The following is a 13,122-nucleotide window of genomic DNA, read 5'->3' on the forward strand; positions in this document are numbered from 1 at the left end:
AGTCTTCTGTGCTAAGAACACTCCCTTGGGTCGCTGAGAGGAAGTCAACTTTCACCCCACCCCCTCAACAGCCCAGAAAACACTATGTGATGTGTTGCCCATTACCTGCCTGAACTCATGCCCTGTCTCTCCGTAGGTCATGCTGTGCCAGCCACCGGGTTGCTCATACACTGTAGCCTGAGTTCCACTCCCACACTTTTCCGCTGGTCTTACCGGTATCTGGGATGCTTTTCTCCCAGATATCCATCTCCTTGCCTTTCAGCTCAAATGTCACCAACTTGGGAAAACTTTCCTTGACCACTATTTCTAGAAATATTCACCCCTGTTATTTCATTATTAAGATTTAATTTTAATCACAGCAATTACCAACACCTGACAAATTACTTCCATTTTTGTGCTATATGATACCACACGGTGTAAGCTCTATGAGGGTAAGACATTTTTCAATTTCCACATGGCTGTATTTCTAACTCCCATTACAGTGTCTGACACAGAATTTGGAGAGACTAAATGATATCACGGAAAAAAACAACAATGACGTTGGTATAAACATTGCAAAGAGTAACTTAAAATCGTTTGAGGTTTTTTGGGGAAGTGAGATGTCATGCATGTCTCAGCTGCCTCTCCTGGCAGGTGAACACAGACTATGGTGAGGCCAAAATAGAACACCAATGGAACCATGGATGGGGGGGGGGTTCATACCACTATATTCTCGATGGCTGCTGGGTTGGAGATACAGGAAGCAGGATCCACACGATCCAAAGTCTGCCGTCCACTTCTCTGTCAACCAACCCACGCTTGCTGGCGTAGCCATGGCAGTTATATTAGTGGCCAATGGCTAACTGGTTACAGCTGATGGTCATCTACTACCCAAGCCAGCACCTTTCCACCTGGGGGCAAGAGCCTGGAAACTGCTCTCTTGTCTCTGTCCTTACATGAGACCTATGCACAGCTGGTGCCTCAGTCTCAGAGCAGCTCTGAAGTTGCCAACCTGAGAGTCAACTCAGTCCCAGGTCAGCCATCAATATCCGGGAACAACAACTGCTGTGTGGACACATATGAACTTTACCTCGTTCTTGGAGTTTTTGAGTTCCTCCTTTGCTTATTGGAACTAACCAACCCCTGCTAAATTAGCCAGCAGTCCTTCATTTGCAAGAATTAAAGTTTGTGAATTTTGCCTTTATAAACACTGCGTTTCTTTGTCTCTCCAGAGAGCAGTGTGGGTTGCTAAGTGGTTGTGTATTTCCAGGGTAGCAACTCTTTATGCTCACGTTAAGTAATTTGTTTTGTTTATTAAGCCTTAAACTCTTCTTTCTTTACCAAATGAATGAGGGCCTGGTCTGTGTCTAACCTAACCTGTCCATTGGCCCCTGGGAGATGGCCCCTTCCCTAACAAAACCAGATGACCCGCCATCCCTCTCACCTATTGCTGACAGTCAAGGACTGCAGCCTGTCCCACACCAGGCCTTCTAACCCCAGTCGGGAGGTCTAGCCCTCTTGCCCTTGGGGGACTGTGGCGCGGTTGCCCCACTAGATGCATTCTGCAGTTACCCAGGAGACAGAAGCCAGCACAATCCTCCGCACAGAGAAAAGCTTGTACGGCTCCCCGATATCAGAGTGGCCACTGCAGGGAGGTACATTTCAGGTCACTAAGACGGTCCCAAGAATGCAAGAGTGCAGCTAACTGGGGTTTTCATCCTGCCCTTGCAGTCCCACCCTTTGGGGACCAGCCTAGAAAGGTCCATGTGCATCAGAATGGATGAGCCAGTTCCGGTTCCCACCGCCAAGGGGCGCCCGCGAGGGAGCGGTTGCTGCCTGGGATGTACCACAACGGTATTAGTACTAGGACAGTCTATTCAGGGACGTACCACTAGGGGAGAGATTCGGAAAAATCCATTCTGTGTATCATAACATTGAGGGTCTGTGTACACATCGGCCGGATCCAACAGAACGTAGAACTCAGTATTCTCCCGACACGATGGAACCTGAGTGGACACCGGGTCTGAAGCTGTGGAAATCATTTTCAATTCTCAAAGTCCACCCTTCTCTTTCTACATGGCCGCATCCAGTTGGGACAAACAGGGCGTGAGTCATTGGTGCCCGGATGAGGGGCGGGGCCATGTGCAAGCTGGGTGATGATTGATCGCGGCGAGATTGACAGATGAAGCCCTCCGTGGGAGCGGGACGGCTCCCGCTGGGCCTGTCATCTTGGCCTCCGTGTCTGGCGGCCCCGTGCCCATAACCATCTGTGTGGGATGTCGCCTGACTGCAAGCTGGAGCTGAGGGTGAGGCGTGTGTGTGCCCGCGTGTTCGCGCGCGCGCGTGTATTTTCAGAGCGTAGAAGTTTCTCCGAGTTGGACTCCTCAGCGCCTGAGCGTCCGGACGGGGCTGGCAATGCCGCCCCTGGCAGTGGTGAGTTCCGCGCAGTCGCTGGCGTGGAGTCAGTGCCCCACGCTGCGATCGCGGGTGACGGCGCTGTCTGCACGTGAGCTCCTTACTGTCGTTTAGCCCTATGTCAGTCACCAGCCTAGTGTGGCGCGATTGGCACGGCATCGGAGAGACTCTCACACGCAGGCAATTAAGGTCCAGGCAGCGGTATCTGTGCTCCTTGGTGTCCCTGCCTGGGAAGTGAAGTGTCAGGCATTTGGGGATGTGTATGGCGAGCTGCCACCTCACAGGTGCTCTGTGGGTACACTGGCTCCCTGTGAGCCTTTGAGGGATTGTGCGCGAATGGGAGGTTTTATGAGTGGATTCTGTGCCACGGACTAAAGGTCTGTGCGGCCTCCTGTGCCTCGTGGGCCTCGTGGGCCTCGTGGGCCTACACACGTGTACCTGGCTCAGCATTTTCTGTGGTTCCCGGCGTCTGTGTCCTGGGTGAGATCTGTGTGTGTGACCGCACCCCGGGAATGAGGGCTCCCAGCACTTTGTGATGCTGGGTCCGGAGCTGTGATCTCTCTGAACTGAGTGGGGTGGGCGGAGGCTTTCTCTTAACGTAGGAAGTAGGGGGGCTGTTTTGGCTGGATTTTTCTTAATTAAGTGATTGTATTGGGTATGTTCACCTTTTCCTCTGCCTTGACCATTCTTTCACTTCGGTTCTCTTTTATGCCAGAGGAGTTCAGTCCTCAAGCTGTCACATGAGGTGCTGCAGAGCAAGACAAACGAATGCTTCTAGGTGCTTCCCAGCTAGGGGAGTCAGAGCTCAGGCAGACTGAGGAGGGCATCCACACCCAAGAACAAGGTGCAGTGGGGGACAGAGCCCCAGGCCAGTAGGAGGCTGTCCCTGGGGGTTGGGTGGGAGAGGCTACTTGGCTCCGGGATTCAATGCTGAGTAGGTTGTGGAGGGAGGTCACGGGCAGGGGATAATTGAGCACAGCATGTGAGGCTGGCCTCTGTGTGGGGAGGATGCCCTATACTACGTGTGCCAGTTAAGTTCGTGAACTCATCCTAGAAAAAGTGCTACGTACCTCATCGCTGATTATCACTACGGTCACCTTCGAAATACTTCCGTAAGGAAGCAATGCTCAGATGCCAGTGCCTAGTCCAACCTTCAAAGCAATTTGGAACTCTTTTTCTGGAGTGGCCAACGGAGCTGTCATCATATTACCCTTGATGTCCTGAGTGTTATAAAAATGTCCTCCTTTTAGTATTTCGTTTATCTTAGGTAAAGAAAGAAGTCACTGGGGGCCAGATCAGGTGAGGAGAGAGTGCATTCCAATACAGTTACTTGTTTACTGGCTGAAAACTCCCTTGCAGACAGTGCCCTGTGGGCTGGTGCATTGTCGTGATGCAAGAGCCATGAATTGTTGGTGAAAAGTTCATGCAGCCTTTTCAGCACTTCCAAATAGTAGACTTGGTTAACTGTTTGTACAGTTGGTACATATTCATAATGAATAATCCCTCTGATATCAAGAAAAGTTTCGCCACATCGTTGCAAAACTTCAGGAACTTTTAATTGTCCCACCTCTTACACATTTGGTGTCATCACGTCAGTAAATAAATAAGGATATGGGAGCCACGACTCTCAATTTAGAAAGGGGAGCTTCTCATGTGGAAACAAAGAAACCTACAACAAACTCTGAGATGTTATGCTGGAATTGGAGGCCTCTATGGAACTCGTGGTTTTCAATATACGTACACGTTCTATTAGGTGATAGATACAGATGTACATGTATATCCGTGTGTGTGCCTGAGTGCGTACATACGTGTATTCCAACAGTTTTGGGTAGCCCCACAATCCAAGGGCAGTAATCACATGTAGGCCCCAGATCCTGGTTTCTAAATACCATTCTCCACCAAAGACTGGTGCCTGGACTGGGGGAGGGAAAGGATACAGGAATCCGGCTCAATTTGTGGTGTGAATAATGAGCCTAAATTCAAGGAATGATGGGGACATATCAGAAGGATTCAAGAAATACCTTGAAGGGGCTGTCACTTGAAAGAGTGTGGACAACGTTTTTCGGCTCTCGGATATTATTAATATGTATCATCTGTAAGTTTTTTCTTCAATTAAAGTTTCTTGGGGTGACAATTGTTAAAGTTACATAGATTTCAGGTGTACAACTCTGTAATGCATTATCTGTAACTCACCTTGTGTGTTCACCACCCAGAGTCACTTCTCTTTCCATCACCATATATTACACCCCGTTTACCCTCTCCGAGAGCAACCTCCCCCTTTACCCCCGTAACCATTGTGTGTCTATGTGTTTTTGTTCCTTCATGTGTATGTATTGTTGTTTTGTTGTTTTCAGTTTTATGTACCACATATCAGTGAAATCAAATGGTTCTCTACTTTTTCTATCTTATTTCACTTAGGATTATAATCTCAAGATCCACGCGTGTTGTTGCAAATGTCCTATTTCATCTTTAGTTACTGCCGAAGAGTATTCCATTGCACATATGTATGTACCACAACTTCTTTATCCATTCACCTATCACAGGACACTTTGATTGTTTCCATGTCTTGGCCACTGTAAATAAAGCTGCAATGAACATTGAAGCACACTTGTCTTTATAGATAAATGTTTTCAGATTTTGGGGGTAGATACCCAGGTGAGGGATTGCTCACCTCTTAAAAGTGCATTTCCCTCTTAGAACTGCTTTTCCTGCATCCCAAAAATTTTCTTAGGATGTGTTTTCATTCTCATTTGTTTCTTCGTATCTTTTGAGCTCTCCTCTTATTTCTTCTTTGACCCGGTCGTTCTTTAAAACTATGTTGTTTAATGTCCACACATTTGTGGTTTTTCTTGCTTTCTTTTTGCAGTTGATATCCAATTTCAGAGCCTTGTCATCAGAGAATATGTTTGGTATGATTTCAATCTTCTTAAATTTGCTGAGGCTAGTTTTCTGTCCCTATATGTGGTCTATCCTTGAGAATGTTCCGTGTACATTAGAAAAAAATGTGCAGTCTGGTGTTCTACGATGAATTGATCTGTAAATGTCAATTATGTCCATTTCATCTAATGTGTCATTTAGGGCTGCTAGTTCTTTGTTTATTTTCTGTTTGGATGATCTATCCATAGCTGTCAGTGATGTGTTTACGTCCTCTAGTATAATTGTGTTTTGGTCAGTTTCTCCCTTCAGTACTGTTAGTAGTTGCTTGGTATATTTCAATGCTGCCTGATTGGGGGCACGAATGTCTATGACGGTTATGTGTTCCTGATGTATGGTCCCCTTTATCATTAGTTTGTTGTATTCCTTTGTGTATTTTTCTTTGATCCATTTACCAGTGTTTGTCAATTTGGATTGTTTCTACTTTTGACTCTTATGAACAAAGGTGCTATGAATGTTTGAGTACAGGTCTCTGTATGGACATATGTTTTTCGTTTCTCTTGGAAAGGATTCTCTAGGAGATTTGCTGGGTCATGTTATAAATATATGTTTAACATTAAAATTTAAATGCCTGATATGAGGATGCCCCCTGAAGTTTTCTTGGAGTTGCTCTTTGTTTGATATATCTTGTCCCCTATTTCACTGGTGATCTGTTTGTATCTTGGAATCTAAACTGTGTCTCCCATAGCCGTCATGTACTTTCATCTTACTTTTTCAAATCGAGACTGTCAATGTCTGCGTTTTGACTGGATTGTTTAATCTGTTCACATTTAATGATACTATTGATGTAGGTAGACTCCAATCTCCTATTATACTTTCCTTGTTTTCTGTGTCTCTTCTCTGTTTGTTCTTTGGTACCTCCTTTACAGCTTTCTTTGTATGGTATAGATATTTTCTAATGGAACATTTTGATTTCTTAAGTGATTGTTTTCACTATATTCTGTGAGTTACACTAGTTCCCATTATCCATGGGGAGTATATTCCGAGACCCCCCAGTGGATGCCTGAAACCACAGGTAGCACCGAAGCCTACATACTATGTTTCTCCTATACATACATGCACTTTACAGCTTCCCTTTGGCATATCTGGTTTGTCAGCATCCCTGCTCTTCCGCTTTGGGGCCCTTGTTAAGTAAAATAAGGGTCACTTGCACACAAGCACTGTAATACGTCAACAGTCAGTCTGATAACCTAGACGACCACTAAGTGATTGTAGGTGCTGCCAGTCCAAACATCCTTTTAGAACTGGACAAAGGGATGATTCACGTGGGTGGGGTCGGAGTCGATGGCCTGAGATTTCATCACACTTCTCAGAATGGTGCCAGATTTAAATCGCATGAATTGTTTGTTTCTGGTATTTACTCTCTGGCTTTTCCCCCCCAAGGTTTTTAACTACCGATTTCATTTCTTTAAAATATATTGGACTATTCACACCTGGGTGAGTTTTTGTAGTTCATGGTTTATGGGAAATCGATCCATTTCTTCTAAGATGTTCCATGTATAAATGTGGAGTTGAATGTTGTATTATCATATTGCCCCTTTCAATTTTGCTGGGTCTGTAGGAAAAGGACCGCTTTCGTTTCTGCTGTTGGTAACTTTTCTTTTTTTTTTAAAATTTTTTTTTAAATTTTTAAAAATTTATTGGGGTGACAATTGTTAGTAAATTTACATAGATTTCAGGTGTACAATTCTGTATTACATCGTCTATAAATCCCATTGTGTGTTCACCACCCAGAGTCAGTTCTCCTTCCATCACCATATATTTAATCCCCTTTACCCTCATCACCCACCCCCCACCCCCTTACCCTCTGGTAACCACTAAATTATTGTCTGTGTCTATGAGTTTTTGTTTCTCATTTGTTTGTCTTGTTCTTTTTGGTTTATATACCACATATCAGTGAAATCATAGGGTTCTCTGCTTTTTCTGTCTGACTTATTTCATTTAGCATTATACTCTGAAGATCCATCCATGTTGTCAAAATGCTCCTATGTCATCTTTCCTTAACGCCGAATAGTATTCCATTGTGTAAATGTACCACAACTTCTTTATCCATTCATCTATCAAAGGACATTTTGGTTGTTTCCATGTCTTGGCCACCGTAAACAAAGCTGCAATAAACATTGGAGCACACGTGTCTTTATGTATAAATGTTTTGAGATTTTTTTTGGCAGATACCCAGGAGGAGGATTGCTGGGTCATATGGTAATTCTATTCGTAATTTCTTGAGGAACCTCCACACTGCGTTACATAGCGGCTAAACCAGTCTCCATTCCCACCAACAGTGTATGAGAGTTCCTTTTTCTCCACAGCCTCTCCAACACTTGTTACTATTTGTTTTGTTCATGAAAGCCATTCTGAGTGGGGTTAGGTGATATCTCATTGTGGTTTTCATTTGCATTTCTCTGATGATTAGCGATGTTGAGCATTTTTTCATATGTCTATTTTCCATTTGAATATCCTCTTTGGAGAAATGTCTCCTCAGGTCCTCTGTCCATTTTTCAATTGGGTTGTTTGTTTTTTTGTTGTTGAGATTCATGAGTTCCTTGTATATTTTGGATATTAGCCCCTTATCAGAGGAACTGTTTGTGAAAATCTTCTCCCATTCAGTTGGTTGCCTCATTATTTTGTCAATAGTTTCTTTTGCTGTGCAGAAGCTTTTCAGTTTCATATAATCCCATTTGTTTATTTTAGTTTTTACTTCCATTGCCTTTGGAGTCAAATTCATAAAATGCTCTTTGAACCCAAGGTCCATAAGTTTAGTACCTATGTTTTCTTCAATGCAGTTTATTGTGTCAGGTCTTATGCTTAAGTCTTTGATCCATTTTGAATTAATTTTGGTACATGGTGACAGATAGCAGTCCAGTTTCATTCTTTTGCACGTAGCTATCCAATTCTGCCAGCACCATTTATTGAAGAGGCTGTCTTTCCTCCATTGTATGTTTTTAGCTTCTTTGTCAAAAATTATCTGTCCATATTTATGTGGTTTTATTTCTGGGTTCTCAATTCTATTCCATTGGTCTATGTGTCCGTTTTTCCGCCAATACCAAGCTGTTTTGATTATTGTAGCCATGTAGTACAAGCAAAAATCAGGGAGTGTGATACCTCCAGTATTGTTCTTTTTTTTTAGTATTGCTTTGGCTATTCGGGGTCTTTTGTGGTTCCAAACAAATCTGATGATTTTTTGTTCTATTTCTTTAAAAAATGCCATTGGGATTTTAATGGGGATTGCATTAAATCTGTATATGGCTTTGGGTAATATGGCCATTTTAACTATGTTGATTCTTCCAATCCACGAGCATGGAATGTCTTTCCATTTCTTTGTGTCTTCTTCAATTTCTTTCAAAAATGTCTTATAGTTTTCAGCATATAAATCCTTCACATCCTAGGTTAAGTTTATTCCTAGGTATTTTATTCTTTTTGCTGCAATTGCAAAAGGAATTGTTTTTTCTATCTCTTTTTCTGAGATTTCATTGATGGTATATAGGAAAGTAATGGACTTTTGTACGTTGATTTTGTAGCAGATTGGATCAAAAAACTAAACCCAACCATATGCTGTCTACAAGAGACACATCTCAGCTACAAGGACAAGCATAGACTCAAAGTGAAAGGGTGGAAATTGACACTCCAAGCAAATGGTACCCAGAGAAAATCAGGTGTAGCCATAATGATTTCCGATGAAACAGACTTCAGGGTGAAAAAGATAACAAGAGACAAAGATGGACATTTCATAATGGTAAAGGGGACTATGCAACAAGAAGACATAACAGTCATCAGTATTTATGCCCCCAATCAGGGAGCACCAAAATATACCAAGCAAGTACTAACAGAACTAAAGGGAGAAATTGACCAAAACACAATTATACTAGGGGACTTAAATACATCATTGACAGCTATGGATAGATCATCCAAACAGAAGATAAATAACGAAATCGCAGCCCTAAATGATACATTAGATGAATTGGACATAATTGACATATATAGAGCGCTTCATCCTAAAACATCAGACTATACATTCTTTTCTAGTGTACATGGAACATTCTCAAGGATAGACCATATATTGGGACACAAAATCAGCCTCAGCAAATTTAAAAAGATTGAAATCATACCAAGCATATTCTCTGATCACAAAGCTTTGAAATTGGATATCAACTGCAAAAAGAAAGCAGGAAAAAACACAAATACATGGAGATTAAACAACATACTTTTAAAGAACGACTGGGTCAAAGAAGAAATTAGAGGAGAGATCAAAAGATACATAGAAACAAATGACAATGAAAATACATCCTACCAAATTTTTTGGGATGCCGCAAAAGCAGTTTTAAGAGGGAAATTTATATCATTACAGGCCTATCTCAAGAAACAAGAAAAATCCCAAATAAATAACCTCATGTTACACCTTAAAAAACTAGAAAAAGAAGAATAAGCGAAACCCAAGGTCAGCAGAAGAAAGGAAATAACAAGAATCAGAGCAGAACTAAATGAAATAGAGAAGAAAAAGACAATAGAAAAAATTAATGTGACAAACAGCTGGTTCTTTGAAAAGATTAACACAATCGACAAACCCTTGGCTAGACTCACTAAGATAAAAAGAGAGAAGACACTAATTAACAAAATCAGAAATGAAAAAGGGGAAGTTATCACGGACACCACAGAAATACAAAGGATTATCCAAGAATACTATGAAGGACTATATGCCACCAAATTTAATAACTTAGAAGAAATGGACAAGTTCTTAGAAACATATAGCCTTCCAAGGCTGAATCATGAAGAACTGGAAAATCTTAACAGGCCGATCACCAGTAACGAAATTGAATCAGTCATCAAAAACCTTCCCAAAAGCGAAAGTCCTGGACCAGATGGCTTCACCAGTGAATTCTACCAAACCTTCAAAGAGGATCTAATACCAATCCTGCTCAAACTCTTCCAAAAAATTGAAGAAGAGTCAGTACTCCCTAACTCATTTTATGAGGCCAACATTACCCTGATACCAAAACCTGGTAAGGACAACACAAAAAAAGAAAACTACAGACCTATATCTCTGATGAATACAGATGCTAGAATCCTAAACAAAATTCTAGCAAATCGAATACAACAATGCATTAAAAAGATTATTCATCACGACCAAGTGGGGTTCATCCCCGGGGCAAAAGGATGGTTCAACATTCGTAAATCCATCAATGTGATACATCACATAAACAAAATAAAGGACAAAAATCATATCATTCTATCAATTGATGCAGAAAAAGCATTGGATAAGATACAACATCCATTTATGATTAAAACACTTACTAAAATTGGTATAGAAGGAAAATACCTCAACATAATAAAGGCCATATACGACAAGCCCTCAGCTAATCTCATAATTAATGGTGAAAAGCTGAAGCCCTTTGTTCTACGTTCAGTAACACGACAAGGTTGTCCCCTATCACCTCTGCTTTTCAACATAGTGTTGGAAGTCCTCGCCAGAGCTATCAGGCAAGAGAAAGAAATAAAAGGCATCCAAATTGGGAATGAAGAAGTTAAATTGTCACTCTTTGCAGATGACATGATGCTATATATAGAAAACCCTAAAGACTCCACCAAAAAGCTATTAGAAACAATCAATGAATACAGTAAAGTTGCTGGCTACAAAATCAATGTACAAAAGTCCATTGCTTTCCTATATACCAACAATGTTGGTAACTTTTCTTCGCTCGATCCCCGCCCACCCCCATTCTCGATCTCCTAGAGGTACATCAATGTTGTACATTATCTTAAAGAATGAATTTTAATTTCACTGAGTTTCTACCATTTTTTGTGGTGCAATTTTTAAAAATTTCTGGTTTCAAGTAAAGTATATATTACATATGCTTACCAGGAAATTTGAACACCATAGTATTGAGCAACCCTTTCACTACATCAAAAGCCAGTGAGGATGAAAGTGAAAATTCAAAAGGGTGTGTCACCGTTGTGTAAATGCTTAGAATTTAATAAAACTCTATGGTTTGAAAGAATAGGAATGATTACAAAAAGAGCATGGTAGTCACACACTGATTGTTAATTATTAAATAAGTTTTGTTAAATGTCTTGTTATGACATTGGGTGTTAAAATCAGCTTTCAAGTGCACAATTGTATAATAATATGTACATGTTGTATTGTGAGTTTACCACCCAGAATCAGTTCTCCTCCATCGTCATATATATGACCCCCTTTACCCTCTTCTACCAGCCTGCTTCCTTACCTTCTGGTAACTGTTAAACTGTTGTGTGGATCTATGGCTTTTTCTTTCTTTGTCTCGATTGTTTTTTGCTTTCACTTTTATATCCCACACATGAATGAAGTCGCATACTTCTCGAGTTTCTCTGTCTGACTTATTTCTCTTAACATGGTAGTCTCAAGCTCGGTCGTGTTATCTGTCCCCAGTGGAAGTAGCTCATCTTTTCTTATAGCCGAGTTATGTTCCATTGTGTATATGCCTTCTCCTTGAATTATTAATAGAGGTCATTGGAGTGGAAGCAGGTACCTAGTGAACCAGGCTGCTGTGTAGGTAGCCTGAGATGGAAAGTGAGAAGCAGTGCTCTCCCGATCATGGATTTAAGATAAACAGTTCAGTAAAGTTTCTAGTTTTGTTATCAGTGCTCAGGGTCTCACAGAAACGGATGTGTCCCTTATTGGGACAGAGCAGGAGAGTATGGACACGGGAGAAAATACCTAGAGAAGGGTGCCTGATGGGGAGATTGTAGCACTTAGTAAGCTGGTTAAGAAGGGGCCTAATGGAAGATGGAGAAAGCTGCGGGTACACACTGGACACCCCCAGAAGTGGAAGGCTGTGTAAGCAGAGCCATTAGAGTGACGGAGCAGGACTCCTAGGAAAAGATGTTGAGGACATGAGACAGGGAGGGCTACAAAGGGACATCATGTGTTCATTTGTGTGTGTGTTTGTGTCTGGGGGCCTGTGATGGGCAGGGCGTGGGGTGGATTCTCTGATGCCCAGGGAAATGCCTTGGGCAGGGGGTGCAGCATCAGGAAGCTATATATAGGTATAACAGCTCTGAGGACAGAGAGGCTCCGATTATGCAAGGACGAGGCTCCTGGGCCTGAGGTCCACTGGAGGTTTCCTGAAAGCCAGGTGGTGGAAGAGGAGGAAGAGGAGGACAAGGAGGGAGGAGGGAAGGGGAGGGGGAGGGGATGGGAGGAGGGGGAGCAGAGGCGGAGGGGAATGGGGGGGGCAGGGGGAGGAGGAGGAGGACGGTGTCTCAGGACCTGCCAGTTGAAGGCAGAAGCTGAGTGGGCCGGGCGGGAGGAGGATGACTAGGGCAGTGCTACAGGTTCCGCACGAGGGCGGAGGCTCCGCTGTGTCAGTCGGGCGACAGGACGTGGACGTCACAGTGCGGGGACGCTAGCGGACATTGCAAAGGCGGTGCAGAAGGCACCCTCAGGCACAAGGCTGCAGGGCGACCTGTAAGGACCTCACGGCGCCCCGGCGCGCAGGATCAGAACTGGCCAATCCGGGCGCAGCGCCGGCACGCATGCGCATCCGTCCGGGAGCATGGCTTCCGGCCCTTGTTGCCGGGATCCAGGGCAGCGGGAGAAGGCGCCGTGCCCAGGGCTGCCCGGCGGCGCTACTCGGGTGGTCGCAGTGTCCGCTGCTCTTCAGGATCCGCGCGCTTCTCTTGCTCCGCCGAGGTCTCCTTGGAAACCTCCTAAGAGAGAGCGGGTTTTGACTTGCATGTGAACCATTTGGTTTCTGTGAGCAGCAGGGGGCAGTGTGGTGACGCGCAGCCGCCGTCTCCCCTCTCCCCCGCCCTTCTCGT

The 13,122-nt window shown here is 43.4% G+C and overlaps 1 protein-coding gene across 5 annotated transcripts in view; it reads left to right on the top strand.

Annotated features, from left to right (window-relative positions):
• The first annotated feature begins 2,102 nt into the window (after positions 1-2,102).
• The window catches only part of LOC308494346 (putative G antigen family E member 3), a 39,783-nt gene continuing 28,763 nt past the window's right edge, over positions 2,103-13,122 (top strand). For 3 of the 5 annotated variants that reach the window (XM_081042051.1, XM_081042054.1, XM_081042048.1), the window contains exon 1: positions 2,103-2,412. The gene's annotated coding sequence lies outside the window, so the exon portion shown is untranslated. The remainder of the gene's footprint in view (positions 2,413-13,122) is intronic. The other 2 variants (XM_081042053.1, XM_081042049.1) reach the window with 1 other exon arrangement.

The sequence above is a fragment of the Rhinolophus hipposideros genome (assembly GCF_964194185.1).
Source record: "Rhinolophus hipposideros genome assembly, chromosome: X".
NCBI lineage: Eukaryota > Metazoa > Chordata > Mammalia > Chiroptera > Rhinolophidae > Rhinolophus > Rhinolophus hipposideros.